At 45.0% G+C, this 14,205-nt stretch overlaps 1 protein-coding gene and 1 pseudogene across 3 annotated transcripts in view; one reads left to right on the top strand and one right to left on the bottom strand.

Moving 5' to 3' along the window:
- The window catches only part of PDE4D (phosphodiesterase 4D), a 1,296,708-nt gene that overhangs the window by 702,096 nt on the left and 580,407 nt on the right, over nt 1-14,205 (bottom strand). The window lies entirely within an intron of this gene.
- LOC123824901 lies at nt 239-2,841 on the top strand (annotated as a pseudogene).

Below are 14,205 nucleotides of genomic sequence, written 5' to 3'. Positions count from 1 at the left end.
CGCACACATTTCAGAAGTAGCCCTTCTCCGAGCCCCGCCCTAGACCTGCCGAACCAAAATGTCTCAGGCTGAGCTAGTCAATGTGTGTTTTAACAAGCTCTTCCAACGACGGTTCGCACCCACAATTCATTCACCAACCACCAACATAGGCTCTTATCTCCTCTCTCATTTTTTATACTAAGTCCATGTGTCAACAAACTAGTGTTGAGTATTTCTTTCATCTGCGAGCGTGAGGCGCATGCCGAGGCCAACTGCGTTCTGTTCAGGAAACAGGCCGCTGAGCCCCGGGCCTTGTGGCTTCCGCTGCGACCCCTCTCAGCCCGAGCACATTGTGCAGGGGAGCCGTGGGGCCTCGCAGCCGCGCGGGGCTCAGAGCATTTCCCCGCGTCGTCGTCAGAGTTCTTCCTACTTCAGATCGGCCATTCTCCCCTCCTGTTTCCTGCCCAGCTCTCTGACCTGATACCTGTTCTCCTTCCCTGACCACCTCTGCTCCTCAGAGCCTCCCATCTGTGATTTCACACACGGCTGTCTCACCCAGGGCCACCTCACCTCTCCGGTCGGTGAGAAACGTTCTCGTTCGCACAGATCTGTCCCTACCCTGGCAGCATAGCGGGGTGGCCCCGGGAGCCTTGGGAAACCCAGGCAGGGGCCCCATTCCGACCAATTGAATCCCAGTCCGAGTAGAGGTGTGGTGGGTGTGTGCTATACAAGTAGGAAAACATATGAGTTTTCCTTTTGCTGCTCACACGTCACAAATTCCAAGGAACCTTTCCCCCCATATACCTAGAGGCTCTGGGGCACCCCTTCAGTATTCTGCAGCACTGAGCAGGCACAGGTTGTTAACATAAATCCAGCTTTTCCACCCTGCCCATCCCTTAGCGCCTGCACCTGTGGCCTGTGAGAGCGTGGTATCTCACCGAAAAGTACTCCAAGACCTTCTGTCAAGAAGCCTCATGGCCAAGGGCGGGTAGCGCCAACACTGGTGTTTCAGAGCTTTAAACAGAGGCTGAATTTAGTTACCTGGCCCCACTACTCCATGCCCAGAGCCTTTTTGTTTAGCAGAGTAGGGTTTTTTGTTGTTGTTGTTGTTTTGCACAGCTATAAAAATTCTAGTGACATATCCAGTCCACACCTTGTAATCTAGAACTTTAATGTGTATATGTAGTTCATGGAAGATGAAAAGTTGTACTTGAAATTCAAGTACAGTGACCTAGTAGAGAGCTGGCCGTGGTGAACGACTCTGTTCTCTCTCATTAAGGGGGAAGTGGCTCTGAGATGCTTGTGTCATGAGCTACTGTGCCCGCGATCCCTGTTCCAGCTATTTCATGTATACACAGCACCACGCTTTGCAAACCCAATGAGAAAAAGCCACATCTAAATGCAGCCCAAGCAACGGATACGGACCCATACAAGCTGGGATTTAAAAGCACTGTTTCTAGGCAACAAAATAAAAACATTTGGCTAGTTGTGCAAGAACTTTTAAATCTGACCCTCTAATTTTAAATTGTTGGAACAGTTTTCAAGTACAAATTTCACAGAAAAGAAAAAAATAAACTCCAGGGGACGATGACAATACCACAGTAAACCATACCATTTGTCAAATCTACCCTGTGTGATTCCTGTTTTCTCAGTCTCATCAAAGAGGAACACCTTTAGGATGTAGTGGAACCTGCCCGGATTGTAGCCATGTGCTAAGAGGTTGAACGTGAACCTGAAAGGTAAAGCTCCAGACTGTGCAGGTGGAACCCATGCAGGATTTTATACCAAGGACAATTCTAGTCATTAATTTACAGATGAGAAATGTATTTTTTAGCCCCCACGGAGGGGTGGACAAAATTCATTTCTACCGAGAGAGCTTCTTTGTACAGCTCTGCTCCACCCCAGACCTAGTTTCTGAGCCTGAGAACCAGGATTCAAATTTCCACCAAACTCCTAACCCAGAGATTCTCAACCTGTGCTGCACAATAATTTTTCAAACATGCGACACATGACTATTTAGTCAGGGGCACTGACTTCTTTTCCTTTAGATTGTGAAATTGAAAAATGACAACAGCCAACACAACCACAGCCAACCAGTGTGACTCAATCAAAATTATACCTATGTTGTCAGATCAGCAACAGATATGATCTAGTTTTGGTGTGCCGCAGAGTTCTGTGATGAGTTTATGCGCATCATGGGATGAAAAAGGTTGAACATTGCCATTGTTAATCTGTATTCTGGGGCCAGTGCACCAGTCTCTGCCTGGAGAGTATATGGGAACTCCTGGGTTGTGCTAGGGTAGTGCTGATTATTATATTATAGTTCGTGCTAGAGACACTGATACCTATTGAGTAAAAATTAGATATGGGAAGTCCTTCCAGGTCTCGTGCACCACCTTCCTCTCTTCCTTAGCATGCCTGTTGAGGTGGCAGGCCTCACCAACTCAGCACCATCACTGCCCTCAGACCCCCCATGAAACCCAGGATTGTCAAAAGGAGGACCAAGAAGTGCATCCAGCACCAGTCAGACCAATATGTCAGAATTCAGTGTAACTGGTGGGAACCTAGAGGTACTGACAACAGGGTGCACAGAAGATTCAAGGGCCAGACCTTGATGCCCAGCACTGGTTCGGGAGCAACAAGAAAACAAAGCATGTGCTGCCCAGCGGCTTTGGGAAGTTCCTGGTCCACAGGAGCTTAAAGGAGCTTGAAGTGCTGCTGATGTGCAACAAACCCTACTGTGCTGGGATTGCTCACAATGTTTCCTCGAAGAACCGCAAAGCCACTGTGGATGGAGCAGCCCCGCTGGCCATGAGAGCCACCAATCCCAATGCCAGGCTGTGCAGCAAGGAAAGTGAATAGACAGATTGTGTGCACATTGTATCTGTGTAAATAAAACCTTAACATTCTGCAAACAAATTGTATAAGGACTGAAAGGAGAAAAAGGGACTGCTCAAGAAGTCATAATAATTGAAAATGATTACTATGCTTTAGGAACTAGAAGATAATGTAATTCCATAACCTGGTTAAGAATGGTAAAAACAAAAACCAAACCAAAAAACATCCTATTTATTCCATTTGGCTGCTCAGCAATACTCGCAGCAGCCAGAAGGTGGCGCTCACTTCTTAGAAATACAACGAGGTTGAAAACCTGACTCCAAGGAGAATCAGAACAGTCTAACGTAAAAATGTCTTTCAATAAAACGGCGTCGGTTTTCACAGACTTACAGAGAAGTATACATTAAATACACAAGCAGTGACATTCACAAATGTACACAGGTGCTGGCAATCATGAAGTTGGAGGTGGAACATAATGGTTCCTGCTCATTTTTACTTATTTGAATTTACATCTCCTTTAGGCTCTATATGTAAATTAGCACATATTGATTTCTCTTCAATGTGTTAAGTGCTGTACAGTATTTAAAATGATGATCCTTTTCTACCTGAAACTCATAATGAAGAGGTGGATCAATAGATTGAAAACCTCTTAGGGGCATTTCCGCAAGCTAGCTCAGCTCTTAGACGTGAGGACCACACTCTCACCCCTCTTACTGGGATCCCAGCATCCCTCACCCCACCCTGGCCTGCCTACCAGCCTCCGGGTCACTGCGTCTCAGGCCATCTGGTCTGCAGAGCCGCCAGTCTTTTGCCATTTTTCTTCCCTCCTCCATATTCCCATCAGCTTTTCTTAGTTTAGCAAAACAAAGCAATGAGAACAAATGATTATAGCATTTTTTTTTAAATTAGTGCATTTTAAATGTATATGTACCTGTGGGTTTATGAAACAGTAGAAAAATCAAGAACAGTTCCTGTTTACTGACTCTCCGCTCAGAAATGTAAATGCACTCACTGTTCACATGGCCTCTTTTCCTGAATATGCAGAGGAAGGGAAGTCGGTGTGAGAAAGTGGTGTAATCATTTAAGGAACATTAGGAAGAAGCATAAAGGGGCTAACATAGAAGCTGCAGGGCGTGCTCTAAGGTGATGGGCTGGGACAGGGGACTGAAAACAAAGAAGAGAGGAGGAAACGACAGGGAACTGAAAGCCAGGGAAGTTTCAGTTTGTTTCAGAATGTCCTGAAAACTTTGCACGGTAGGGCAGGTCATGTGCTGTGCGCTCTGTCTGTGGAAGCAGCGTGATTCCTCCTGGAGGCTGCAGACTGATCAGAAGGCCTCCTCAATCCGATTAGCATGCAACCTACTGTTCCCACTTCTGTTCCACTGATGTCTGCTGGAGACTCCAAGTCCGAAACACCCAAGCCTCCTGCAGATTCACTCTGTCCCACTTCGGCTCTGTCCTCCGTGGTGGCTTTAATCACCCCCAGAGAGTTCTCTCTCCTATTACCTATTAATGCAATGGCTGTCTCAAAACCGTCTCTCTTTTCAAGTTCACAGAGCTGGCTGGACCTGCACTCCAGCTGTTAGATGATTCTGCAACCAACTTTCCTAGCCCTGAGCCATTCCTCACATTTCCAGGGAGCATTGTCCCCCTCCTTGCCTCCCAGAGGGTCCTCCTCTTGGCTCAGGCTAGCCTTCCATCCAACTGCAAGAGGCAACCAAACAGAATAAAATCTGTGTGAGCTTTAGACCCAGAAGGTTTGAATTTGAATCCCGGTGCTTCCAAATTACATGTCCCTGGGCAGGATCCACAATTTTTCCAAGACTGTTTTTTCGTCTCTAGAAGTTGCCATAAAATTACAACTTCCCTGTGATATTTTCAGGATTGCCAATGTGTTATCTGGAAAAGCACTTTCCATACTATGTAACCAATGAAAATTCCCACCGATCCTATCTGTTGACTTTAAAATTCAAGAATTTTAAGCCCACAAAGTACAATATGTTCCCAAGTCCCCGGGGTTGGGACCAGGGTGAGGAGAGTGACTTAGTCCAGGCCCTGCAAGTCTGTGACCTCACCCTTTCCCGTGTCCCACCCACCAGGACCTTCTCTGATAAGAACACGTCTTTCTTGTTGTTAGGCTGTCTGCCTTATCCTGAGCCTTAAGTTCAAACCCTCCCACCCCAGATTCTATTCTCCACCCTCTCTTCTTCCTTCACATAAGCATTCCAGTGTGACCCTCTGCACTGTGACCACCTCAGCCTCGGAGAAGAATGTGACATTCCTGTCTCCAGCCCTGAAACACGGCTCCCCTCACACCCTGGGCACATGACAACACTGTGATGGATGGTCATAACCCTGTGTGGAAATCTGTAGACTCAATTTCAAGGCTTTAGGAGGACACTCTCGAATTTAACAAGTAAGTGAAAAGTTTTAAAGAACCCAGTTTATAAAGAAGGCAATGGAATGATGAGTTATTTGTTATCTTCGGTTGGAAGCATCTGCTGATACATCATTTTGCAGGCGTCTTGCCGGCAGCCCCAGCGGCTCCCTCTGGAGATGACGTGTGCAATAAAGGGTGTCAAATAGCAAGCACTACAACTGGGGGCGGAAGGAAACCCAGTCACCAGCTTTCTGCCAGGCCAGGCTTCTGGGCTCCCTTTGGACTTGGGACACAAAGCAGTATGCCTCAGTTCTGCGGTGGACAGAACGGTCTGTCCCCTGTACCCTCATGAAGTTTGCTGCTAAGACCTTCTCTCAGTTACTTCCAAGCAATTCATCTCCACGTGTAAGTGACGATTTTCTGGGCACTTGCTTCTGGCCCGCGGGCTGGCTGTCTGCTTGCTGCTCAGTTGCCCTTATTGTTAAGTAAACCTATCCTGTTGTCTTTCTCAAAACTCTCGGGGAAGTAGGGCAAAGATTGCTAAGCAGGCCAGATTTGCATTGATTCAGGCCTCTCCTCCATTAGTGTCATCCACAATTGTTGATGTGTCTCTGTTACACATCTCTGGGGCACTGGCTCCCTCCATAAGACTGCCAAGGAGTAGGTCTATGTGTGCATACATTATAGATGATATTGATGGCCCACCGTTACCAACCTTAATGTTTTCCCTCCCAGTTAATTTCCTCTTGCGGGCCCACCTGCACATGCATGCATCTGTTACACACACACACACACACACACACAAATGTGCCTGTCATTCGTTACGATTTGCCCAGGGAATAAAAACCCATTTAAATAATAACTTAATAAGGTAAATTTATTCACTTTTAACAGACAAATATGAAAATAAATCCCAAGTCATTATTTTTTACGAACTCCAGCTTTCTTTTTTCTAAACAATGGCAAGAACATTAGATTAAGAGTATAGCAGGGGGAAGGTGCTGTGCTCACAAAAAGCATGTGGAAAAACTGCAGGCCTGTGCAAGGATACTCTTCAATAAAATGAAAATGCAGATCTCTCAACAATCAGCACACACGGGGCAGGGTGAGCTCTTCCCAGTCTCAATGCCTAGATACCTCTGCGCATGACTGCCACCATGCTCATGGCCTGAGGGAGGCGCTGTTGGCCTCTTAACACATCTAACGCAAAGCTGAACTATTTTCAAGTTACCTCTAAATATCTGCAATGGAACAAAATGGAATAATAACTCCAGGTAACATAAAATTAGATATTCTGGCCCAAAATTAATTTAAGAGTTTCACACTCCCTTGGAACAGGAGGTTATTTATTTACTGGACCCAGAGAATAACTAAATAAATGCAAGAAGTGGAGGTGTGGTTGGTGACTCTCTCCTCCTTCCCTGGGTCCAGTCCTTACTTCCTCCTTCTTCCTTCCTGACACTAATAACGGCAAATTATGTACTCATCGGACCAAATCCAGCCTGCAGCCTGCTTTTGTGAGTAAAGTTACACAGAAACAAAGCCACACTCATTTGTTTACTCACTGTCCAGGGCCACCTTCATTCTGCACCAAGGCGGAGTACATTCTACAGAGCCTGAAGCAACTACTCTGTACTTGCTTCATTATTTTACAAAGTCTAAAATAATTCCTATCCAGACCCTTTACAGAACAAGTGTGCCGGCTCCTGTCCTTGAACTGTAGTATTTTTCACCAGGGGATTCACGGGTGACAGTGGTAGGTGTAAGGGACTTCGATGCGTGTCTGGTCAGCCAGGGGTGCCAGCTTCTTCAAATGCAGATCTGCGATGTGCTGGTTACCCTCTGCCGGCTGTTTCTGGTGAGTCACGCACAGGTGTATGGGAGAAGAAACTCAGGATGCATACCCAGAGACTACGAAGTATCAGACATGGATCTTAGAGGGGCACAAGTGTCATGCTTTTCTCTGCTTCTAGTTGAGAGTTGCACGGAAGAAAGGGAGGGAGGGAGGGAGGCCAGTCTCTTGCCACACAAGAGGGAATGGCTTCAGGCGCGGTGCTCCGCTGGGGTTCTCCGCTGGGGATGGCTGCACATCGCAGTCCTGGAAAGCCTGCATTTGTTCTGAGATGTCATTCCCTGTCTGATGACTAGAGTTCAAAGCTGGAAGTGTAGTACGGGGGCGGGGGGAAAGGTTAAATCAATGGAAAAAAAACATGGAGGGCTTTGTGCAGAGAGAGAAAATATTAAGAAGACACGTTGAAGAGACAGGCGTTAGTACGAGAGAGGACTCCAAGGTGGTGAAGAACAGCACATGTCTCCTACCTCTGCACATTGTTGCACAGCCTGGCAAACGAGAGCTCTTAGTCCAATAACACTACATACACCAAGGACACAGCGTGCATGGGGAAATTCTCAACGTGTGGGAGGAGTGTGTCAGAGGAGAGATCTCTGGGTGAAAAGCAACAAAAAGAACAGAAATAATGGGTGCAGGACTCATCCTATAGAACCCGGAGAAGCCGAGGAGATGACTCAGGCTGCAGAAGCAGGATTGCTGACGGGGGACCCCACTAGGGAAAATCCGTGGCTTTCCAAAATGGGGGACATGTCTACGTCTGAAACTGGCTTCCAGGTGATTTTAGTACTGGCCCTGAAAACATTTCGAAACTGACCAGTTAGCAGATGGTGTTGGAGCACAAGAGGGCGAAATGAAGCTCTGTGGAGGGCGTGGGGGGCGGCATGAGTCACAAGTTCGTGTGTCGTGTGTGGGCAGCGTGCGGCGCGGCGCGGCGCTGCGTCTAAATGTGCCGCCCTGGGAGCTGGGCTGCTGGGATCCGAGTTCGTTCTACCACTTCCTCGCTGTGGGACCCTGGACAAGTTCCTTAGCTTTTCCTTAGTTTTTTTTCATTGTCAGTGGACATACGAATAGCAGAGGCTGTTGTAAGGACGGGCTGCGTTAACACATACACAGGACTGGAAACAGAGCCGGTCTCAATCGGTGCTGCGTCACCACCAGCTATTATGACTGACAGAGCTGCCAGCCCAGCAGGCAGCAGAACGCCACAGACCCGGGCAAAATGGGATTTCAGCAAAGCACGTCCCACACTCTCACGTGGTGCCACCGAGAACCGCCTGCGGAACACCACAGACCCAGAGATCCATCTCCGGTTTCATAACTGCGATGTCACTGCAGCCTGATGAGACTTCTCTCCCATCAGGTCTTACGGCTGTCTTCAGTCCTGTTCTTGTTCACTGTTTTTTATCAGTGAGACCTGAAAATATTTTATTGTGAAAAGCCGTAAAATATTCCAAGCCTACAAAAACAACTTTCAACATTTAGAACTATCAAAATATGAAAGTTTTATACCTAAAACATTAGTGATTTCTCTCTTACTGAACATATTCGGATAAATATCGAGAGGCTTCTTGGAGAAGATACGGAAGAGTGTCCTGTGAGGCCCATTTTGAGATAAACCTGGAACATTTCTATTCATTTTTTCAAATCATTCGAATATTTAAGTATTTAATATATGTTAGGCATTGTCCTAGGTACTTGGAGTTTATTGAAACAAATAATTTGCCTTTATGAAACTCATATTCAGGCAGGATCCTTGCTAAGCAGAATTTCCATGAATGTGAGATTTGGGTTCATCTTACTCAGATCTTAAGATTTCCTACAAACTATGCATAAACTTGATACACTTAGTGATTTTTTTCTCATCTATAAAATGGCAATAAAATACCTTCATGTCATATCATGATTCACGATCACTCATCCAATCAACAAATACGTATTACTTAGTGGCGGGCTGAAGAAAATCAGCCTGAAAAATCAGTCCCCGCCCTCGAGAAGGTCAGTTTTTTATCATCAGGAAGATAAAATCAGGTAGTTAACATTAACACCAATGTTTCCATAGAAATGTAAGCTGTGACTAGCAGATGCACTTGTATAAACATGGTTCGTGATCCTTGACAGGCTTCGGGGGGATGCTCAGTGTGGATTTTGGCTGTTACTTAAAGCCCTACCCCAACATCTCTGCCGGCACCTGTGGTAGCATCATCAATGCTGAGCTCCACGCTCAGACAGGCAGTGGGAGAACTCCAGGACTTCCATAAAACCTGGAAGGGTTTCCCTCCTAAGAAACATCCAGTTTTGTTGCCAAATAGTCTCTTCTCCTACATGGAGGCCCAAGTCAAGGTGTACTATGCCTGGGAGAAGTTACCCTTAGAACCTGAGCATGCATGCACATTTTGACATGAATTTCCAAATGGACATTCCTAGTTCCACAACATGCCAAGCAAGAAAAGTGCACTGAGGCTGGTCCCTGGAGGTGGAGCCAACATGAATTGACAGAAGGCAAGTTCCTGGAGTGGGGGATGGGTTGAATGATCGGGGAGAAGCCATTCCTCAACTGTAGACCTGTTCTCTCTTCCTGCTCTTCCACCCCCACCCTCTGGTAACAACAGAAGCCATGCCCTCATTCCTCATTCCTCAGTGCACCTGCTTCTGCGTCCTTCCAGGAGGGGCTCTGAACAGTGGCACGACGATGCCCAGGCTGTCAGCCGAAGGGACCATAAATTCACCCAGGAGTGAAGAGTAGCTTCAAAAGTTTGGAAGATTACACGAGATGGGTTCTTTCTCTCCCTCATTTACACCACGTGTATTTTACAGTGTACAGGAGAGAAAAGGGATGATTTCATTCTTTGTGAATCCAACAAATATTTACTGAGCACCTATCATGTGTGAGGCAGCGTTTTAGCAGGTGGGTGAGGGAGACATGCAATAAACACATGAATGTGTATTAAATATTAAAATAGCAACCAGGCTAGTGCTATGGATTAAATTGTGCTCCTACCCAACGATTCTTATGCTGAAGCCCTGAACCCTCACGTGACTGCATTTGGTGATGGAGCTTTCAGAAAGTGATTAAGGTTAACTGAGGTCATAAGGGTGAGGTCCTAATCTAATAGGATTGGTGGTCTGGTAGCCTCTATAGAAAGAGGAATCTCTCTCTTCCCCTGTCTGTCTGTCTCTCTCCGTGTACATTCACCACGAAGCACCATGTGAGTGAGCAGTGGGAAGGCAGCCATCCGGAAACCAGGAAGAGGGCTCTCACTAGGACTCTTCCATGCTGGCACTCCGCTCCTGGACCTCTAGCATCCAGAACTATGAGACAATAAGCATCTGTTGCGTAAGCCACCTAGTCAATGGTACCAGCAGACTAACACAGTCAGGTAGTGAGAAGTGCTTAGAATGAAAACCCAGCACAGCAAAGGGTCAGAGAGAGAGAAGACAAAGAGGTGGTCAGGGAGGCACTCTGAAGGGGAAACTTTGGGCTGAAGCTGAATGCAGCTAAGATGTATTCAAAGGTGCCTCTCTTGTCTCAGGTTTAAGAGTACTAACAATCAGGATATGACAGGGCTCATCTTTAAAAGCAAATGGGACTGCCTCATTTCATTAGAATCTTTTTGGGAAATAGCCTGTCCTCCTGCTCAGAGAAAATGTTACACTAGGCAATCTGTGCTTGCTTGGGTTAGTCCCTTAAGCCCAATGCCCCAATTTCCTGGACTGTGAAGTGAGGGTCATAATAATTTTTACCTCTTTAGGTTGTTGGGAGGTTTAAATGAGTTAATGCACATGGACCAATGCCTGACATGCAGTCAGTGCTCAATGAATACTAACTATTATTATTACTACCACCACCACTACTGTCTCTAGTATTATAGCAACTACTGACAGAAGATTAAAAAAGAAATTTCAGCAGTGGTACCTTTCAATTACATCTTCTCTGAGCATCCTAGCTTTGACCATCTCTGGGATATTAACTTTGCTTGTCTGTCTCCCCCAGCTCTATCAGAAGAGCAAAACTAATGATTAAGCACCTGTGTTGTGCACTAAAAAGTCCGTTGCATGAGTTCAAAACCATCAGTGACAAAGGCTTTCTCCTGATGGAACTAATTCTTTCTGCTCACGGGTACCAGGACACTCCTGAGTACCTATTCCGGTCCTGTCATTTCTTTATAGGTCAGGATGCAAACAAAATACTGTCAACAAGATGAAGATGTTCCTCCCAGTGCTCCTGAGGAGGAACAAGGAGAAAAAGAGATGGAGCAAAAAGAAAACAAGAAAGAAAGAAGCAGGGGCAAAGGAGAAGAACGGGGAAAAAGGCACATATGGGCAGAGTGCGGAGGCCGTCAGGAAGTCACTGACTCAGGGACTCAGCTGCTGACACAGGCAGTCAGGACGGAACTGGAGCGAGGAGTTAGGTGGGCGGGCACTGTCCACTCGGACCTACGTGTCTCACATTGGTAGGTATTTAAAGAAATTACTTCGTGCAGTGCTTGAGTACATTAAACTGAGTAAATAATATTGACAAATGTTTTCACCCAGGCTTTGCTTTTATGGAGGCATTTTTACAATTACATAAAGTGAAGTGAAATGGGTCCGAGCCTGCCAGAAGGTAAGTTTCCTAAGGGCAGAGTTTGTACACGTGGTTTTCTTTTGAGCGTTTTCTTCTCCTGACTGCCTGGCAAGGCTGGCTGCACCTGCACTCAATCGGTGGCTCTCTGGAAGTTTCTGGACTCTTTCTGCATGTTTTTTTCTCTCAAAGGACACCAGATCCACTAGTTTCCATAGACTTCTGCTTTTTTGTCCTCTCATTTCTCTACCAAATTACTTGGTTTTTAATATGTCATCGAAATTTTATATGCAATGCTGCCTGTCAAACAGACCTATTACTCCTAAATACTGACTTTACTCTTGCATGATCAGAGCTGTTCTTGATTTTTGTATTATTCTGTGGAAACCAGGCCATAAGCCATTTTATTTTGCTTCTTTTTTTCAAATACAAAAAAACCCCCCTTTATTTAGAAAGTCAGAGAGGTAGCAGAAGTGGACTGGCTAGGCTGTGTGGACTCAGGATGCTAGTTACAGAGGCAAAAGAAGCGTCCTTGGAGCTCAGCAGAAATATGGCAAAGGCACGCACCTTGAGGGAAGAAAATGGGAAGGAAAGGCGTGCTCCAGAGAGAGAAAGGGTGTGCCTTGTTTTGCTTTTGTGAGTAACATCTGGTGTTGGGCACTAGGTGTGGACATACCATCTCTCTCACTGATATGCTTACACCAAGAGTCAAATTAAACCTGAGGGGGGAACACTTTTTTAAGTGAGGTTCCTTAGTAAGAATATTTGGACAATTGCTAGGATTCCCCTCAATAGCTAGGGAATGAGGGTGGAAGGAGAGATGGTGAAAAAACCCCTGAAATTAGAGAGTTTTAAGGAAGGTGAATGCAAATTAGAACTGCAGTAGAAGGTGTTGATCTCTGTTGGAGGCAGTTTCCCTTAAGGCAACAGTGGTGTTTGGAAATGACCATTGAATGAATCAGAAGATATGTGTCCATTTTCTGTGACTGCCATGTACTAGTGGTTTTACCCTCAATAATCATTTGATCTTGAACCATCCCTTGTCCTTAATGTAAAATGAAAATGAAAGCAAGGACATTTGCCTCCCACTGGGGATGGTAAGGATGCTATGAATGTGTGTTTTGCGAACAAATCACCCAATATTTAAATATCTTTCCAGTGTTTATATCTATACTTCATTTTTCTGCCTTTTCCCATTTTCTAAAACCTCCCTGACAATGTCATTATTTCTTAGCTCGTGGATTTTCAGCCCTCTGCCCATTTGTGTCATTTATTATCTCTGTGTTCATTTATTCAAGGAGTTATTATGGGCTGCTCTGCTAAGTGCAGGAATACAAAAATCTCCACTGGGTCTCCCCAGATGGTGGCAAGTCAGCTCAGATGGGGATAGTGTTTTCTGAGCTTCAGATACCTCTTTTGTCATTTTTCTTTCATTTCTGTCTTATTCTGGACATTGAGAGACAGGAAACTGCCTGGATGCTCAGTGTGGAAGGAATCGGATGGGCTTTTAACAGGGGATCCAGGTTTCTGAGCAGGAAGTTAAACAAAACCCTCTCCCCACTTTCAGGTGGGTCTCCTGTGCTTCCCGAAGAGTGATCATGTAACTGGCTGGCAGTCAGGGTGCCAGGAAAGAAGTCTTCCTCTGACAAGAACATGCAGAAAAAATCTTAATGGGACACTGTAGTTCTTTTGTAACAAAAGCAAAATCATTCTTTTAGGTTCCTTCCTACTGGCCCGTAGTACTCACCTCCCAATACACATACCTTATTGAAGATACTAAGTAACCATTGAAATATCAAGTTTAAGTTTGTATCTCAATGAGGGAGAATTTAGTTAGAGCTTATAGTAATTCATAAAATATACCAATAACATCTAAGCTGCCATTCTCCAGTATTTAATCTAATTTTTAACAAAGGAAGTAAATGTAAGTTGGTATTTAGTTAAAATATAACATTGAAAAGGAAAATAACATGATTAATGTTCTTATCATACTAAGATGGTTTAAAAAAATAACTCCATTTCAAACCAATCATGGCTTGCTTATTATTAAAATTTCTCACTTTTAAACTGAGACATCTGTTTACACATTTGTATATATTATATATTTCATTTACCAAATTTATGCATTATATCATTACATTGTTTTTTTTAAGGTTTTCAAATTACATTTTATTGATTATGCTATTACAGTTGTCCCATTTCCCCCCTTCTCTCCCCTCCACCCTGTACCCCCTCTCCCACCCATGTTTCCCCCCTTTAGTTCATGTCCACGTGTCATACTTATGAGTTCTTTAGCTTCTACATTTCCTGTACTTTTCTTACCCTCCCCCTATCTATTTTCAACCTACATTCTATGCTACTTATTCTCTATACCTTTTCCCCCTCTCCTCCTCCCACCCCCCTGCTGCTAACCCTTCATGTGCCCTCCATTTCTGTGGTTCTGTTCCTGTTCTACTTGTTTACTTAGTTTCTTTTGGTTTTGCTTTAGGTGTGGTTGTTCATAATTGTGAGTTTGCTGACCTTTTACAATACATGTCTTTTCTTTATCTTCTTTTCTTAGATAAGTCCCTTTAGCATTTCATAAAATAAGGGCTT

Source organism: Phyllostomus hastatus, unplaced genomic scaffold (assembly GCF_019186645.2).
Source record: "Phyllostomus hastatus isolate PE091 unplaced genomic scaffold, TTU_PhHast_1.1 phas_contig_58, whole genome shotgun sequence".
Lineage (NCBI taxonomy): Eukaryota > Metazoa > Chordata > Mammalia > Chiroptera > Phyllostomidae > Phyllostomus > Phyllostomus hastatus.
Note: the sequence above shows the minus strand (reverse complement) of the source record. Positions and strands in the feature narration are given on the sequence as shown.